General features: G+C 33.9%; 1 long non-coding RNA gene across 1 annotated transcript in view; it reads right to left on the bottom strand.

Moving 5' to 3' along the window:
- Positions 1 to 953: 953 nt before the first annotated feature.
- LOC111537951 overlaps positions 954 to 19,292 on the bottom strand; it is a 28,527-nt gene continuing 10,188 nt past the window's right edge. The window contains exons 2-3 of the long non-coding RNA XR_002730160.1: positions 5,018 to 5,106; positions 954 to 1,246 (exon numbers count right to left, since the gene is read on the bottom strand). This is a non-coding gene — a long non-coding RNA (uncharacterized LOC111537951). The remainder of the gene's footprint in view (positions 1,247 to 5,017; positions 5,107 to 19,292) is intronic.

The following is a 19,292-nucleotide window of genomic DNA, read 5'->3' as shown; positions in this document are numbered from 1 at the left end:
TCACAGGAAAGACCTGCCCCATGATTCCATTACCTCTCACTGAGTCCCTCCCATGACACATGGGGATTATAAGACTTACAGTTCAAGATGACATTTGGGTGAAGACACAGCCAAACCATATCATTCATCATATCTTGATAACATTATTTTTTCTTGGGATCAACCCAGAAAACGTTTATATATTTATTTATATTTTTTTACTTTTCTTTAATGTTCACAGGAATAAAAGAGAGGACCAACATGCTCTTTGCTTTTTTACTGCTGCTTCTAGTCCAGATCTTTATTCTGCAAACATATACTAACAACTTCCTTTTTGTCATTTTTCCTAGAAAAGTTCTCTCACAATCTTTTTAGGCAATTCATTGCCATTCCTCATCTTGTTTATTGCTGTGTTTTCAATCATAATTTACTCTTTCATCTAAATTGATTTCACCACTTGGATCATAGTACTTGATATAAAGCCATTTCCTTTTATTGATTTTACTTATTTTCATGTGTTCATCAAAGAACCATAGAACATCTGCTATATGGTACTGCTTTCCCCTCAACTATAACAACGACCACATTACATCCCTGTATGCCCATGCTTCTGCCATTTCTTTTGAATTTCCCTGCTCCCTACCAAGTTTCCAAGTTATCTCCCTTCTTTGTTTCACAGCAGGATTGTAAAAATATTTTTCTACTTTAACCACATTGACATCCCTAATACACATTTATAGAAATGCATATATTGAACAATCTAAACAAACATATTCTTTAAAATCTAAATTTTTCTACCTATGAGAACTGTTCACTCAATGCTTTCTGATCCAATACTTTCCAGATCCAGTAACCTGTTTCCAACATGAAAATCTCATCTAGGATAGGCTATTCTGGCATAACAACTGAAATCTTGAATCTCAATGATATGTGAATACTTTTTTACTCACTTATGAAGACAAATACAGGTGGATATTGCTGGTGGTTTTGTTCTCTTGAGTAGTTCTCCTTGATTTATTGATTCAAGGGCCCAGTCTTACTCTGTGCTGTGGTTTTCCCCATCTTCAGGTGTGCCTTAAATGTCATCCTGGTGTCATTCAGATGAGCAGGCATGAAAGAAGCAGGGTAGAAGAAATGAAGGCATGTGCAGTCAATACAGCAGCTTTTCATTGCTTTAGACTTATCATTTTCACTCCTTTATCAAGAACTTGACTCATGGTTCAATGCAGATTGCAAAGGGATTGGGAAATGGAGCTTGTCTTTGTTCCTGGAAAAAGAAAGGTCAGTCTCTGTCACAGTGCTTCTCTAAAGGCACCTCTAAAGCACCTTCTATTTTAGCTCTCAGCAAATCGCATTGTAGTTATGGTATAGGGTCTGTTTTTTTCTCTTAATCTTTAAATTCATGAAGGCAAATGGCCAAAAATTAAACATTATCATACTCCCAGAGGCTAGAACAGCATATGCCTCATACAAGGCCACAATAAATGCTACTCATGGGTAATAACTAATTTCCTCTTGTACTGTATTAGTATTTTAAGCTGTGGACTACTTGCTATTTCTTATTCTTTGTCCCTTAGTGTCTTAGTTTGTTTTCAAAATCTCAAAACCTTCCTGTTTATTTCCCTAGATGTTTATATACTTTCATTCTACAAAAATAAAAAGTCTCCAATATATTATCAATGGTTCATGTTTTCTCAATAAACCCATTTCAGCTACTACATACATGTTTGTAACTCACTTGTCTACCAAGAGCCTTTAAATATCTCCCAATTTCCAGCCCTATATCTGTAACCATCAATAAGACAACATTTACTTTATATCCCTTGTATATACTTATTTTTTAGCATATCCATAAGACATAATTAATCTCTTTCCTACAACTCTTCTCTGTTTCATTTCCTATTTTTTGTAATAGAAGCATTGATTTCAAACTATCCAAGACCACATATACAAGAATAAGCATATATTTCAGTGAATAAAAATTTAGTCTTCACATTTTCTTAGAGGAAGCACTATTTATTTTAAAAGAATAAGATAGAAGGTAAAATCTCAGGATGTTTTCAAACCTTCAAAAGGTTATCACTAAACAAATATGTGTAAAAGTAGTCAATAAATTTGTTTTATTTTTGAGTTGCAAAAAAGACAATGCGTTTGAAACAAAAGTAAAATGCTGTGATATGACAAACAATATTTAGTTCAGTACTAATGAATTAAGCACAAGATTGAGATGTGTATGCGTGTGTGAAGCTGTGTCTTCCATGTATGTTTTACTTAACAATAGCTTCAACTTAATTTATTTTTAAATTGTTGAAACATTTATTTTTAAACTTATTGAAATAGCAGTAGAATTTTCATACATTTGTAGCTTTCTTTGCTACTATTGAGATAGTTACAGTGTATTACAACATTTCAAATTAGAAAATCTGAGTTTAAATTCTGCTTCTTCAGCTTACTATTTCTATGGAGGTGAACCTCTAACCTTCTGTATTCCATTTTTCTTTACACAAAAACTAAGAATATCATAGTAACAGTTTAAACATTAAATTATTTTGACATAGGATTTTTTCTTCTGGTACTATATTAGTATTTTAAGCTGTGGACTTTCAGTGCTGCTTTGCCAGCCAGAGACTTCCACTGCTGGCAACACCCCCATCTGGGCTCTGCTCGGTCCTGGGCTCCTAGGTGGAGGTACCTGGCCCACTCAACCATGCGGATTGCACTTGGCATGCACCCCAGACAGATCCCGTGCTCAGCCTACAGCTGGGCCAGGTGAGCCCTTGCCCAGCTGTGTTACAGATTGTTCTGTCCTGCTGCCCTGCTCAGGCCCATGGCTCTGGGACTGACCCAGCCCCACTCTTGCTTCTCATTGTGTAAGGTGGCTGCCCAGTGCTAGTGGAAGGCTAAGGGCCACAGTGTTACAGCCTTTCTTATACCTGCATTCAGTGCATCCTGAATTCTTGTCCTGTGTCCAAGAAGAATGAGGTTATGCTGACAACTGAAGGGTGAGAAGGACAGAGAGGAGTTTTACTGAGGGACATAACAGCTTTCAGCAGAGAGTGGACTCGAAGTGGGGTGGTCTATCACCCAAAAGCAGGTAGTCCTTCCACCATCCAAATGCAGGTAATCCCAACATGTGGCGGAGTCTAGGGCTTTTATGGACTCAGAGTGGGGGAGTGCATGCTGAATAGTTTGTAAGTATGCCAAAAAAAGGTTAAAACAAAGGTACCTCTAAAGGTGGGCATGACAGTGTAAAAAATCAATTAGTGAAGAGTGGGAATTTGTAAAATAGGTGAAGGGTGGAGATCAATCAGAGGAAAGTGCACCAAATGGGAAGAGAGGTTCTCAACCTAGTCTGTGGATTTATCTGGGACTTGTAGCCAGGCTTCAAATTGTCTTCAGCTTGAAGGTTGGGTTTCACTGCCCCCGTCTGCCTAGGATTTGTCTGCTTCCTGCTGCTATTGATTTTACATATGAAACATTTAAGCCTTTTTAATTTTATTCAAATTCATTTATTTATCCATTCCTTCATTCTTTCATTCATTCACCTATTCATGTATACTGTGATAATGCAGAATGTTCACCTGAGCAAATTGCTTTCTGGCAATAAATTTAGATAATACAAGCACATTCAATATTTCATCTCAACACCAAAAATCCAACATTTTCAAAGTCCAGAAAAATCTAACATTTTCAAAGCCCAGAATAAAATGTTGCAAAGGTATAGTGATTAAGTGTGTAAAAGGCACAGCTGTCTGGAGTACTTGTTGCCTTGATTCTGCATCACGTATCAAAGACTGAAATCAGGAAACCACCTTGTAAAGATGGAACAGATTTGCACAGGAATAGTTATAGCTCCTATTATGTTGTTCCCATTCACTCAGCAGTAAACAACATTCTTGATCATTTTCTCTTCAAACACTCTGCTCTTTTGATATATCATTCTTTTGATTTTTGTCTTCTTTTATTATTATTATATATATATATTTTGAGGCAGGATCTAGCTGCTGCCCAGGCTGGATTGCAATGGCACAACAATGGCTCACCACAGCCTCAACCTCCTGGGCTCAAGCAATTCTACCTCCTCAGCCTCCCACTCAACTGGAACCAAAGGCATGTAGCACCCCACCTGGCTAATTTAAAACAAAAATGTAGCAATGGGGGTCTTGCTAGTTGCTCAGGCTGGTCACAAACTCCTGGGCTCAAGCAATCCTCCTGCCTCGGCCTCCCAAAGTGCTGGGATTATAAGCACGAGCCACTGCACCTGGCCCAACTTTTGCCTTCTTCTATGCTATCTCTTGCTAGTTCTAAATTCTCTCCCAAGGTATTCCAAGTCCTTTACTTGCCTACAGCTTCCTTCTCGACTTACATGAATGCCCAAATAGTCATCTCAAACTAAACATGTCCATATAGAGCTATTAATTTTTCCTGTCTTCTCATTCTCCCCTGTTCACAGTATCCCCCCAGATTGTTTAATTTCTTTGCGCTTCTCCTCTTGGTAATTAGTAATATTATACCCACAGTTGCAAAAACAAATACTAAGATGCAGCCTTGATTTATGTATTTTCCTAATTCTTACTACAATAAATCCATCACCAAGTTCTCTCTACTTTACATTAAATATGCAAATATAATATTTGCACACATACCATATCTGTCCTTTTGTCTCTGTCTCCATTATTGCCATCCTTGTTCAGGCTGCCATCATCTCTCCCCTGAAATATGATAGCCTGTAATTGGTTTTCCTGGTTGCATACTTACCCTCTACATTACAACATCAAGACTAATCCTTATAAAATATGTATTGGATAATATCACTCTCCTGCTTACAACAATAAAAGTCAAACTACTTACCTATTGTCATGTAATAACCCATATAAAGCACTTAGCGTAGTGTCTTACACATCACAGGCCTTAAATAAACATTAGTTCTCTCTTCTCTCCCTCTTTTCTGTACACTTTTATCTCTCCACATGACCATTTGTTAGATTTAAAATGTTCTTTAAAATTGCTATTAGATGTTTTCTTAGTGCAGCTTTACCTGAATTGTTTGATGATTTTGTCTGAAGGAGTTATTAATCCCTCCATTTCTATGCTACCACAGCTCGATGATGGACTTCTGTTATAGACCTAATGGCAAAGATTTGCAATTTAAAACAGGAATGTTAGATATAAATGATGACATATATGTAATGTCCTTAAGAGCAAATCCATGTTTGACCTATTTTTGCACCCTCAGTATACGTGACATATAGTAGGTATTCACTAAAAGCTTCTTTAAACGAATAAAACACTTTACAAACCTAGTAGTACAATGGAATCATTTGTTTTCTTAAGTAGGTCATAGATAACATAGGAAAAGATGTATAAAACTAGAGAGAAAAGAGTGGGAATAGACAATCACAAAGTAACTATTCCACAGCATGACAATTCAACTTTAAAAGAGGGTGAAGGAATTATCAGAATGTTGGGAGTATGTTTAATACTTATTTAAATCAAAGTAAAAAAACTCAAGATATTTTTTAAACATATAAGCTAGGCACAGAAAGCCAAATACTATATGATCTCTTTCATGGAAGAGATTTACATGGAATCTAAAAACATAAAACTCATAGAAACAGAGAGTAAAATGGTTGTTACCAAAGGCTGGGGGCTGGAAGAACTGGTGAGATGTTGCTTAGAGGACACATTTCAGTTAGTCAGGAGGAACAAGTTCAAGTGATCTACTGTACTTCATGGTGACTGTGGTTAATAACAATATATTGTATTCTTGGAAATTGCTGAAAAGTGTAGATGTCAAGTGTTCATACCACAAAAAAAGATAAGTATCTGAGATAATGTATATATTAAATAGCTTGATTTAGCCATTTCACAACATATACATTAAGGTGTACACTGTACCCCATAAATATATATAAATTTTATTTGTCAATTAAAAATAAAGATATGTTTATAGAGAATATACAAATAGGCAGAGATAGCTATTAAAATAAACCTTTTGATGATAACAGTTTCAAATTTATAGTTAAATATGTAAAACACAGACTTCAGGGGGCAGGTAATCTGTACCTGATATCTGACTGTTATCATTATGGAGCCAGTTTTATTTGACTTCAGCATTTAATTTACTTGAGATCTGAAAGTTCTGGAGAAGTTATACAGATTATATAACCAAAATGAGGTCTAGTATTTAATAAAACTCTTCAAGAAATGTTTCTGTTGTTGCATTCTACAAATATTTTTTATTTATATTATATTATCTTAGAGATTGCCATCAGTAAGAATTTTTCTCTAAGAATGATGGAATGTTACAAGCCCCCAAAAGGCAGTTAAAATAATCAATTGAAACCTTACGTATCTCCAAAGTAAACAAATATTTATACTTAGTAAACTTAAATATAATCTTACTTTAGAAAACATTTATATTTAAATGTGTATATAACATGTACAATATAATGAAGTATAGATATGCCATGGCAATTCTTCTACCTATAGTAGATTATTATTAAACAGTTCAACAGCATAGGTCATGTCATGTTTCTATACTAAAAATAATATAGCAGTACTCTTTTTACATATGTCTTTGCTCAAAAATTCAATTTATTTAGAATAAATAGCTTAAAGGTTAATTATTCAATAATTCCTTTATTGTTTAAAATTTTGGTTAAATAGCTAGATGTATATATTTCTAATACCACAGAATAACTGATAATAATATACAAGAAAGTTTATATACAAGAAACTTTATATACAAGAAAGTTTTGCCCTAATAAATGACCCAGTAATATTACATATGGTATAACTTTTGAGGGTAAAATTTAAGATTTTTATTTTCCTATTATGGATTTAGACACATCTTAATTAAATCAATACAACATTATAATGATAATATTTGTTTTCAGAATACTTATTTTTGATTACTTAATGATCAAGAATTAGGTATATATGTCTTTTTTTACATCTTTCATGTAAAAAAGATGAAAAAAATTTTATTCTATATTTTGACACTATTGTTTTTAACAAATAAATCATAATACAATGTTTGTGTCCATTTTATAATGTTGTTTTGATTGCACTTCTTATAGAATTCAAATAAATATATTTGGTTTTCATTAAATTTGAGGATCACTTTCTCTTAATGCAGAATTTAGTAATTCAGAACTGTAATCCTTTTTTTTCCCATATTTTGTGTTCTTTCGTTTTTTTCTTTCCCTGTCTTTTATTTGATGAAATATGTCTCTCTCCCCTATTTCTTAGAGTTTTTGTAATTTTGATTTGTTTCACTACTCTTTGTTGAGCTATGCATTCTCTTTCTAATTATTCTATTTGTTAAATTTGTATTAAAAACAAAAATAGCAATGATATATTTTACATATTTATCTAATTATAAGCTCAAAGCATGAAATAGTATATACTGACTTCCATATACATGTTTATGTACATGTATATTATGAATAAATTAGTTCATCTCAAATACGAAACTTTAGCATCTTTACCATTGTTTTTTTGGAATAGTCTAGGATTTTAGACACTTCTTAATCTTGTTTTACCTTTTATGTTACATATTTTTCATTAATAGTAATATGTTGCATTATATAGGTGCTCTTGCAAAAAGTAGTTTTATTTTATGTTTCGATAGTCTCAGTGTCAACTGTGACACCGTCTGTGTTTGGCTTTCTTGTTTTGGAATACTTTATCTTGATGTGCATCTCATTGCACATTGTTATGTTTCTTAAAAGAGTATTTAAATGTTATGTGTTTTTATGATCACTCGTTTTTGCTTCATACATGCAATATTGCTTTAAACATGAAAAAATACTTGTTTTGATGTGCTTTTTATCTTTATATGTGAAAAATCTTTGCTGGCTAGTGTGTCTTTTGTCACAATCATTTCCTCCTTAATTCTCTTAATGAAATAAGAGATTATTTCATTTTCTTCTGGCATTTTATGTGGTAGAACACATCTGAATCTGTCCTCATTTTTCTTACATAGGTTTTTCATTTTCTTTTTTTGCTTGAAATTGCCAATATATATCTCAATGTGGACCTACTTATAGGTCTTTGATATTTCTTTATATCAAAGTGACTTTGATATTTCTTTATCTTTTAATATAATCATCTTTACATTTTCAAATTAACTTGTTCCTAAGGCTGAAAGAAATAAGAATGAATGTGGCTTCTTTTTCTCCTTTTCTGATTTCTATATCAAGGACACCAATCATATCTTTGTTGGCTTTCTGATATCTTCTCTCTATGATCATTCATTAATATAACCATTTTTATATATTTATTGTTTCCTCCTGTACTTTTGCGAATGTTAAGAGCTTGCTCTCCTCTCCCTTTGTTGAAACTGGGTACTATAAATTTTTTCTCTATAATTTCAGTGCGATAAGATAATACTGGTGTTGCTCTAATTGTTAATTTACAATAGTATTTTATTTCTGATATCATTTTTATTTTTCAACATCATTTTTATTTTTCTATCAATCGTCTTCCTCTTCATTAGCCTTTGTATTATATGTCTTTCTTTTTCTATATTGCAAAACTTTAATTCTTGATTTTTTAAGTATAAAATGATATCCTCTGAATTCATTTAATTTCTTGCCATTATTATATTTTTAGATTTGTTATTCTTTTACCTGTTGTCATATACATGCTTTCCTGTCTTTGTGCCACATAAATCACAAGTAAATTTAATGATTATATGTGTATATTTAAAAAAGCTTTGAAAAATATTTAAACATTTTTTGAAGACCATATAATTTTATTAACAATAACACAAAAAAGATAGTATATTGCTGTGTTAAAAATTTACACTAAATAGAAATATATTACTAAGAACTACAGCTTAAACATAAAACAACTTAGAAAAAAATTTAGAGAATTGGAATTTGGTAGATTTGGATTCATACCATGGCTCTACAACTAACTAGCTATGTGTGATAAAGTTAATCTCTCTGTGACTTCCTCACTTTCATTATCTTTAAAATAAATGTAATGAATTTATAAATAAATTATTTAAAATATAGTAAAATAAACATAGTAATTTTTATATTATACTTATAAAGATTTATAATAATATAAACAAATTTAGAGAAATGCCCGGCTCCTAGCAAATTCTAAATCAATGGTAGATAAAACAATTATTTTGTTAAAAAGTATTGAAAATGAATTAATTAATTCTGAAGTCTGAAGTACCACATATTTATTTCTTTTTGCTATCCTACAGTTTCACTTCTTATTATTTATTTTCTCTTCTTAATTTAGATTCTTTCCAAATCTTTTGTATTTCTTAATATTATGACTTCTGTTAAACTTTGCACATAAAACGAATTCATTATATACATATACATATGTATATACATATTCTTATTTCCATGCAGTTAAAAATATGTCCCTATAAAACTATTGGTTTATAAGACAGATGATTACAAAATGGGGGGAAACCACTGGTTAAAAAAATCATCTAATTTTTCCAAGCTTAGTAACATATCAACCAAGAGCAGATGGGGAGAGAATTTTGTATCCCTCCCTTTACTGACTAAATTTGCATCTTCAGTAAAACGTAAGTTTTTGTTTTGACAAAGGCTTCAATAATCCCCCCTACCCTCCACCTCCCAACGCATGCCAGAAGCTGTATTGTACCTGACAGCTGCTGGTGATAGTGCATGCAACCTTTCCTGGGTAATTAAAGAATACAAGCTTTAACCCTTTCCCTATATAGACTCAATAGTATCAGAATAGCTCTGATGAATGGGACCAGATTCTAACTTGTTCAAGAAAGGAAAGGAGTTTCTTGGTAAAGAAAGGAAAACAGGGCTCTACAAGGAAGAACTAATTAGGCATCAGAGGATGAGTTTGGAGTGAAGGCTTGGATAAAAATTGACATTCCTATCATAGGGAAAGTGGAGCAATGGGGCTGGTCTCAAGTGTAGCATATGGCACAAAAACTTCAACCTAACTTCTTTAGATCTGTGGGTGTGTATAAAAATAATAGCTGTTGGCCAGGCATGGTGACTTATGCCTGTAATCCCAGCACTTTGGGAGGCCAAGGCAGGTGGATGACTTGAGGTCAGCAGTTCGAAACCAGCCCGACCAGCATGGTGAAACCCCATCTCTACTAAAAATACAAAAAATTATCCAGGTGTGGTAGCAGGCGCCTGTAATCCCAGGTACTCAGGAGGCTGAGGCAGGAGAATCGCTTGAACTTGGGAGGTGGAAGTTGCAGTAAGCAGAGTTCGTGCCATTGCACTCCAGCCTGGATAACAAAAGCGAAACTCTGTTCCAAAAGAAAAAAAGAAAAGAATAATGGCTGTCTAGATGAAATAAAGAGCGGAAGCACTGAGAACTTAGGCCCTCAGTGGTGTGGGATTACTATAGGAGGAGTATGTTATCCTAGCAGAAGAGAATGCTCCCTTTCCCACATCCCTTTTGCTTCTCTCAGGGAAGGTGTGAAAAAGGTTCTCTCCCATCTCCCAGAGATGTATTTTTTTGAGAAGTTTCATCCCCCCAGCAGACTTCAGAGAATAGCTTTTTGCTTTAGCTTTACTTCTGGTAATGATAAAGATGTTTCAGTTCTCTCTCTGAGAGGTGCTTGAAATGAGAGATACTGAGCAGATAATGGTACTGATCCTCCTTCTGGAAATAAATTGGCAATGATTTGGATGTGGCACAAGATACAAGCTGAGGGTATCTCATAAATCAACAACTAATCTTCAGTGTGATTGTGTAAGTGGAAGGACTCATTAATTTAAAAACAGCCTCTAATTCTGCTTGTAGTTTCTCCATTCTTAAGTCAATGTATATAAATCCCAGCGTCAATAAAGAGGCCGAACTGATCAATCGGAAAGGAAATATAGAAGTAAGTATTGTAATGAGACTATCTACCCTTTGATGGGTGACCTTGAGTGAAGAGAAGGGCAATTTCACAGTAGCAAGATGAGGACTTAGAGTTATAGCAATTGAATTTATTGAGATAAAAAATACTAATAGCTAACATATATTGAGTTCTCAGTGTGTCATCATCATCCTAAGTCTTTTGCTTTTATGTAATAATTTTTAATCCTTTTTTACCTCTCATTTTAAAGATGAGAACAAGAAGACGTAAAGAGTGTCACCAAGGTCTTGGCAAGTTTGCCAAGGTCTCATATCTCCTAATCTGCATAACTGAGATTTGTGCAAAGAAAATGTGGTTTCTGAGCTTGGGTTTTTAACCACTGTTACAGACTGAACTGTGCCCCTTCAAAATCCTATGTTGAAATCCTAACTCCCAGTACTTCAAAATACGACTGTATTTGGAGATAGGATATTTAAAAAGGTAAAATAAGATCATTAGTGTGGGTCATAATCCAATATGTCTTGTGTTCCTATAAGAAAACACAAAAAGAACATAGACATGCAGAAAGTTCATGTAATAATTGGTATTTATTATTATTGCTATAATAATTATTAAACAATGAAAAGAGTGAGAAAAGAATTCTGCCATTGAAAATGGACTCTTATTGCACTTATGCAAACAACTATATTGCCATAAGAATATTCACCAATAGTTTCCAGTTTCTAGAGCAGCCAGGCAGGGAAAAACAAACATGCTCCAAGTCTTGATCACAGGAGTATACCTTACTTAATTATTATTATTATTATTATTATTATTATTATTATTATTATTATTTTGAGATGGTGTCTCACTCTGTTGCCCAGGCTGGAGTGCAATGGTATGATCTCAGCTCACTGAAAGCTCCACCTCCGGGGTTCACGTCATTCTCCTACCTCAGCCTCCGGAGTAGCTGGGACTACAGGTGTCCACCACCACGCCTGGCTAATTTTTTTGTATTTTTAGTAGAGACGGGGTTTCACCATGTTAGCCAGGATGGTCTCGATCTCCTGACCTCATGATCCACCCACCTCAGCCTCCCAAAGTGCTGGGATTACAGGCGTGAGCCACTGCGCCCCGCCTACCTTACTTAATTATTAAAGACCATAAATAGTTCAAAGTTTCACGTTATGCACATGTACCCTAGAACTTAAAGTATAATAAAATAAATAAATAAATAAATAAATAAATAAATAAAAAAAAAAATAAAAAAAAAGTAAAAAAAAAAAAGAAAAAGGCATACAGTTCAGGAAGGAAGAAATAAAACTGTATTTTCAGGCAACATGATCATGTATGTAGAAATTCCTAAGGAATCGATTAGAAAAATGACTAGGATTCATAAGAGAATTTAGGAAGGTTGCAGGATGCAATGGTAATATAAAAAATTTAATTTTACTACTATATACTAGGAATAAGTATTGCAAAATGAAATTTTAAAACAACACTTATCTATGGTAGTACCAAGAACATGAAAAGCTTAGAAACAGATATAAAATGCTATAAAGATCTTTACACTGAAAACTAAACCATTGCTGAGAGAAATGAAGGAAAATCTAAATAAATGCAGAGATATTCCATATTATGGGTCGGAAGACTCAATATTATTAAGATGTCAAGTCTTCCCAAATTGATTTATAGGCTTCATCTTCACTCAGAATCCAAACAGGGCCAGGCACGGCGACTCACGCCTGAATCCCATCACTTTGGGAGGCCGAGGCGGATGGATCACTCGAGGTCAGGAGTTGGCGACCAGCCTGGCCGACATGGTGAAACCCTGTCTCTACTAAAAATCCAAAAATTAGCCAGGTGTGGTGGTGTATGCCTGTAATCCTGGCTACTCGGGAGGCTGAGGCATGAGAATCGCTTGAATCCAAGAGGCAGAGGTTGCAGTGAACTGAGATCATGGCCCTGCACTCCAGCCTGGGTGAGAAGAGTGAAACTCCATCTCAAAAAAAAAAAAAAAAAAAAAAAATCCAAACAGAAACAGACTTTTTTTTTTTTTTTTTTTTTTAAAGAAATTGACAAACGAATTCTAAAAGTTATATGGAAGTGAGAAGGACCTAGAATAGCCAAAAAAGTTTTGAAAAAAAAAAGTTGGAGGATTCATACCACTTGATTTAAAGACTCATTAAAGAGCTATAGTAGTCAATATAAAATGTCATTGACAAAAGGAGAGAAAGATTGTTAAATGAAATAAGATAGTTGAGAAATAGACCCACACACATTCAGTCAATTTTTAACAAAGGTGCCAAGACAGTCCAATGAAGAAATAATAGTCTTTTCAACGAATTGTGCTAGGGACAATTGGATATCCATGTGGAAATAAATGAACTTCAACCCATGTATTAAAAAAAAAAAAAAAAAAAGTTTCTTTGACTCTGAAAAACAAAACATGGATCAGCAATATTCCAAGCAAAGGTTAAAAAGATTTGTTCAGCTTTTTTTTTTTTTTTTTTTTGAGACGGGGCTTCACTCTTATCACCTAGACTGGAGTACAAAGGTTTGATCTTAGCTCACTGTAATCTCTGCTTCCTGGGTTCAAGTGATTCTCCTGCCTCAGCCTCCCAAGTAGCTGGGATTATAGGCATGTGCCAGCATGCCTGGCTATTTTTTTTTTCCTTTTTATTTTTTGCATTTAGTAGAAACAAGGTTTCGCTATGTTGGTCAGGCTGGTCTTGAACTCCTGACCTCAGGTGATCCACCTGCCTCGGCCTCCCAAAGTGCTAGGATTAAAAGTGTGAGCCATCGCTTCCAGCCTGATTTCAGTTTCCTGAGTTCAGTCCATTTAGTTAACTCTAGTTTTGTTTGATATTCGTGAGCATTTCAGCTTCTTGTGAGCCCTGTACATTTTCCTTTATTCTAATGTTACAATTTCCAAAGTTATCAGAAACCTGTGTTTGAGAGCACCTGTTGAAGTTCTATAGCTTGTTATAAATCATCTTTGAAAAGGATTAAAACAAGACAACAATTGTCTGTGAACACCAAAATGTCCAGGGTAGTTACAGTTAGAAACACGATTGAAGTTTTGTTATCTCCGTGGATTACAATAACTTAACATAACAACCTTAATTATGATTGATAGCATATACTCAGCCATTGGAATTCTAGAAATCCCATAAAATTTTGAAACATATATTAGGATTATTCACCAAGATATAACCTAAAGAAGATTGAGCATAATTTTTGCAATCCCATGGACCTAAGCATGTCAAATATTCCTGTTTACCTCTCTTTTCTGGACACTTCAGGAGCTCTCTGACATATTTGAAAAGTCAGGTGCCAGGGAAGACAATTTTGAAACTGAGGTTTGATTTTGGGAAGGCTGCTAAATGTTTGAGGTTTAAAGAACTTGATACAATGAAATAGAATTCCAGATTACCCTAAGTTATTTATTTTGCCAAAATCATGACTCAGAAATTTTAAAGAAGCAAAAACCTGTTATAACCCTTTACAAATGTGCCAAAGAGCAGATTAGCACCTGAGGAAAATCTTGTTATGCTTTTATTTCAATTTACAGAAAAACCAAATAATACCCTTTGCTGAATCTAGTCAGTATGTTCACACAGAGAACCTCTTCTGCAAGATTAATTTCCACAGTTCTCCCAGCACTTCTTTGAACCTTCAGCTTTTTCCTAATTTAACTCAAAACAATTCTTTAACCCCAGGCAGAAGTTTACATTTCCATGCCTTCTTAAAACCTTTTATTAAAAAACACATTTTACTATTCTTACTCACCTTGCATGTAAATATATTTCGAGTAGTTTCAACTCCTAGCAATTTTGAACTTTAAGGTAAAACTTGGAAAGTTGCTTTAATCGTGTGCTAACTGCAGCCAAGGCGTGCCTTCTTAGTTAGGGGCGTAGTTAGTGCCACATGTCTTTAGGCCTCATCAACTGTGAAGCCAGCAAGTCAAATAGTTCTCAAAACCCAAAAAGCAGTTTGTAACTTCAAAACACTTAGCAAACCTTGCATCTAACCTTCATTTTGCCAATAATCTTTTCTTTCTTTCTTTTTTTGAGACATAGTCTTGCTCTGTCGCCCAGGCTGGACTGCAGTGGTGCTGTCTCGGCTCACTCCGCCTCCCAAGTTCAAGCTATTCTGCTGCCTCAGCCTCCTGAGTAGCTGGGACTGCAGGTGCATGCCACTACCCTGGCTAATTTTGGTATTTTTAGTAGAAACGGGGTTTCACTACGTTGGCCAGGCTGGTCTCGAGCTCCTGACCTCAGGTGATCCACCCACCTTGGCCTCACAAAATGTTGGGATTATAGGCGTGAGTGAAGCCCTTTAAGAGACAAGGGACCTGCCTGCCAAAGTGTTGGGATTATAGACGGGAGTGAAGACCTTTAAGAGACACAGGACATGCAAATACTGAATCTGAGAAGGCTCATTCCCTAAGGCAGGATTGCTAAACAAATCCTTGCCACCAGAGTTACAAGCTATGGCCTCAGGATGTAAAATAAAATAGAGGATTTATTTCACAACCAAAACTTTGCAGAGCATACAGTGATGGTTGGAATTTTTTTAAAGTAAACCACAATGTATCAGAGAGTATGCTATAAGAGCAATGAGTCCAAGAAATATCAGAGCCACGAGAAGTAAATAGGGGGTCCTCTATCCAAGAAACTTTAAAAGCTATAGAAAAGAACACAAAGGAAAAAAACTCTCCAAAGCATGTAATTATTTAAAGATTTAACTTTTTATAACTGTCTTTTTAACATTTCTAAACTTACATGGTGAACAATAGCATATGTTCAGACAATGGAAAATATAAAATTCAACAACTGCTATATTTTTATAAAATAAAATTGACCATTTACTATTTGGCATATTCAAAAATTATGTAATAGATGCCATATTCGAGATGGCTGGTAATTTTAGCACAGAAAATAGAACAAAGACAACCAAATCTATGCTCTTATAATAATAATAATTTTTAAAAAGCCTCATGTCTTTGGTTTCACTTATTTGTGTATAGAACTTCTAATTAGTAAAATTGCCAATATATTTTTATGAATCCTTAACACAGATTTCAAATGTATAAATGGTATTTAAATGCAATCCCAAAATTTTAAAATATTCAAAATATGATATTCAGAAGGTAGTAGTATGTGCTTGCAAAATCTACTCATTTTCTCTTAACATTTTGGAGGTGAAATCTTTTACTTCTGTACAAAAAAAACCATAATCTTTAATTTGGGCTGGGAGTCCCAATCTTTAACTTAGCTACATGTGGTCAAGTTGCATGGCTCCCTAACAGAAATGATTATTATCCACCCCCACACAAAAACCCCACACACCCCAACAAACACACACACAACATGACATCAGAAAAATCTTTGGATTTTATGTAATATACATATTCAACATAATATACAATTCATCTAAAGCTGTTTATAAATTTCTACCTGTCCAATATTCAAGTAAAGACACAGATGATTCAACTATGAGGTATATCGGTGAAATGTGTTCTCTCCAGTGTTATTTGTCGTTATGTTTAAATGATATGCAAGGAAGAAGTCAGAGCTAACGATAAATCTTTATTTTCTCTCCTTTCTTACTCATCATGCACACAGACACATCTACACACACAACATAAAATCTGCACAGACACATCCACACAGTTACAAGCATTTATATAGACACAAACACAAACACACACACTAATTAATAGCCGCATATTCCTCAACTAATACAATTTTTCTTAACTTTCCACAGTGCCCCCTAGTTGTTCTAGTCTGCTAGACAGTCATTATAAGAAATAATTATTCCACAGTTTGAACATATAAGTATAGATATTCTTAGGCTAACAGATTACCATCTTGCCTGATTTAAAAATACAAAAACCAAACTCAGTCTCAAAGTGGACAATGTCAGATGCCACTCTTGGTTTTGAATATTACTTTCTCCTAGTTAGGGTCACGGATGCACGTTTTTATTTCAACTTTAAGCTATGAAATGTAAAGCTATTTACGAAAATATATGAGAGTTCTATTGTTTGAGTTATAAAGTAGACGCTGATCTGAAGAATAGAAAGAGATTTCTAACTGTGCTCTCCAGAAACTGAAACCTGGTTGTATGAAGAGTGAGTGTTCTTTCTCTGGAAGTATTCAAGCAGAAACGGCACAGTCACTACTCTTAAACCTTTCTGAAGGCATCAATCCATGAGGCAGCCAGTTAAATGAGATGCCCTCAGAGGTTACTTCCAAACTGTAGTTTCTATAATTCTACCAATTTCTCCTGATTTTAACATCTCAACAGTTTATCAGAGCGAAGTGTCTTCTAACATGATCGCTTTGCCTAATTATTTTTAGAACAGGTGAAGTTATATATACATAAACATTTTTTAAAAAGAGAAGACATTATTATCTCTAATTATTTACATATGACTTTTCTAACTGAGACTAAAACATTTTTTTTGGAATTGTGTATGTATGTTTTTTAAGAATATAGTTTTTAAGTTAAAGTAAGACATCTGACCCAATTATTTGAGAGCAAGTAGATATTCAAAGAAAGAGTTTAGATCTTTACAATTTCTTTTCAGATGGAAGAAACATTAGTAACTCCTCCATTCTGTTCAGAGTAAGCAAAAGTAGTTGTATATTCAACATGTTCTGTTAATGAATTAATTGGGAAATACCTTTTAGTTTTTGAAATGCCAGGATTTGTGAGGTTGAAGCATAGAAGTTTTTGAGGAAGGCGAAATGAAAAGGAGCCCTGACTGCCTGAGGTGGAGATGAAAAAGTATGTTAAAAACATTCAAAAGGAACAGAAAGGCAGAGACAAGCATAAGTGGATTTTGTAATAGGATTGCTGAGGTAGGTTCATGTTCAAAATCATATGAAGCATTCTGTTTTCTTGGTTACTGGTTAGCAAGAGATATTTTATAGAGAACTCATTTGCAACCATGCACACCTTTTTAATTAATAAAGAATATTCATGTTTTAGAATATCAAGCAAGGAAAATTGCAAAGACAAGTCATTGTTTTCTACATAAAGATAAAGAAACTGTTTTGTGCATAAATTCAAGAAGATTGAGAGTATCCTGTTCTATCTGCATAATGCGGCATTGAGCAAGGTATGGAGTTTTTATTGCTTTTTCCATTGTTATTTTGAAAAGCATTTAGAAAAAAAAAAAAAATACATACCAGTCTGAGTTTCTTTCCACAGGACTCAAATGACAATCTTGCTCAACGGGTCTTAATGCTTTATAGATTATTTTTGTGCATTCTCATTGTATTCTTGGAGTACATTACTTATCAATTGTGTTCAAGATACTTCCTACAGATATTTTATCTCTTCATGAAGACAGTAAACTAGAAATTTTATGTCATTCGTTCTTTTTCTTATTTATTTCTCCAAAATTCATAAAATATTGCTTTATTGTCATTCTATCTGCTTTATTAACCTACCCATAATGTCATATTTTTCTCTTTCAAAAATAATACTAAGTTAGCCACACAAAATATACCTCTAAACATGTATATAACTATCTACATATACCATACTAGATTCATTCATGGCTGGTAAGTAATATGATCTTGCCATTATAGCCAAAGAAGCATGAAGCATAACTCATCCTTCTTTACAGTGAAGACTTCTCAAAGGCTAGAGTCACTAGTTTTCATCTCTTCACAGAGATTACCATGGTCTGCTTAAGTATCATTTGCTGAATTTAATCAGAGTAACACTAGAATTAGTTAATGGCTGTGAAAACTAGGAAATAGACTTTAATTCTTTACATGGCAAAAGTATATAGTTCATAAACCTTTCAGTTCTATTTTTCTATTTCTCTGTATCGGTAAGTGCCAGCCATAGGTCCTTAAGTTTATCGCAGTTAACAATGGAGGATATTGGTAAGTTATGAAGGCATAGATTCCCCAAGGTTTAGCTTTAAAGGTATCCATACATTTAATGGTCATTCTTGATTATATGTGTCTGCTCATCAGGAACTATTATGGCTCAGTGCTATTTAGTAAATTCCCATGGTTTTTAACTATTTACTTCTGGAATCCAAGAACTTTGAAACTTCTCTTTATTTTGTGGCTTTCACTGAACTATGTACCATAAAATATACACTAATTAAAACATAATGAATTTGTATACTCTACTTAGTTTAGTAAATTGAGTATAAAATGAATATACCATGTATGTATAGATTAGATGTAGAAGTATACATACATATGGTAGTATGTATACTACAATAGAAGAGTGTCCACTATTTACATTTTAATATACAATATTTTCTAACACAATTTAGGTGTGTATATATGTGTATTTGTGTGTGTGGTGTGTGTGTATTTTAAAACACTACTAAACTCTCTCCAAAAGACCTTAGTGATTTAAACTTCAAGCACTGACATTTCAATATTTATTTTTATTTTGTATTATTAATGTTAAACCAACCAAAACTATACATTTGCCTTTGTGTAAATAGATGGTGGTA

Source organism: Piliocolobus tephrosceles, chromosome 9, assembly GCF_002776525.5.
Source record: "Piliocolobus tephrosceles isolate RC106 chromosome 9, ASM277652v3, whole genome shotgun sequence".
Lineage (NCBI taxonomy): Eukaryota > Metazoa > Chordata > Mammalia > Primates > Cercopithecidae > Piliocolobus > Piliocolobus tephrosceles.
The sequence above is the reverse complement of the archived record's forward strand: the minus strand, read 5'-3'. Positions and strand labels throughout refer to the sequence as shown.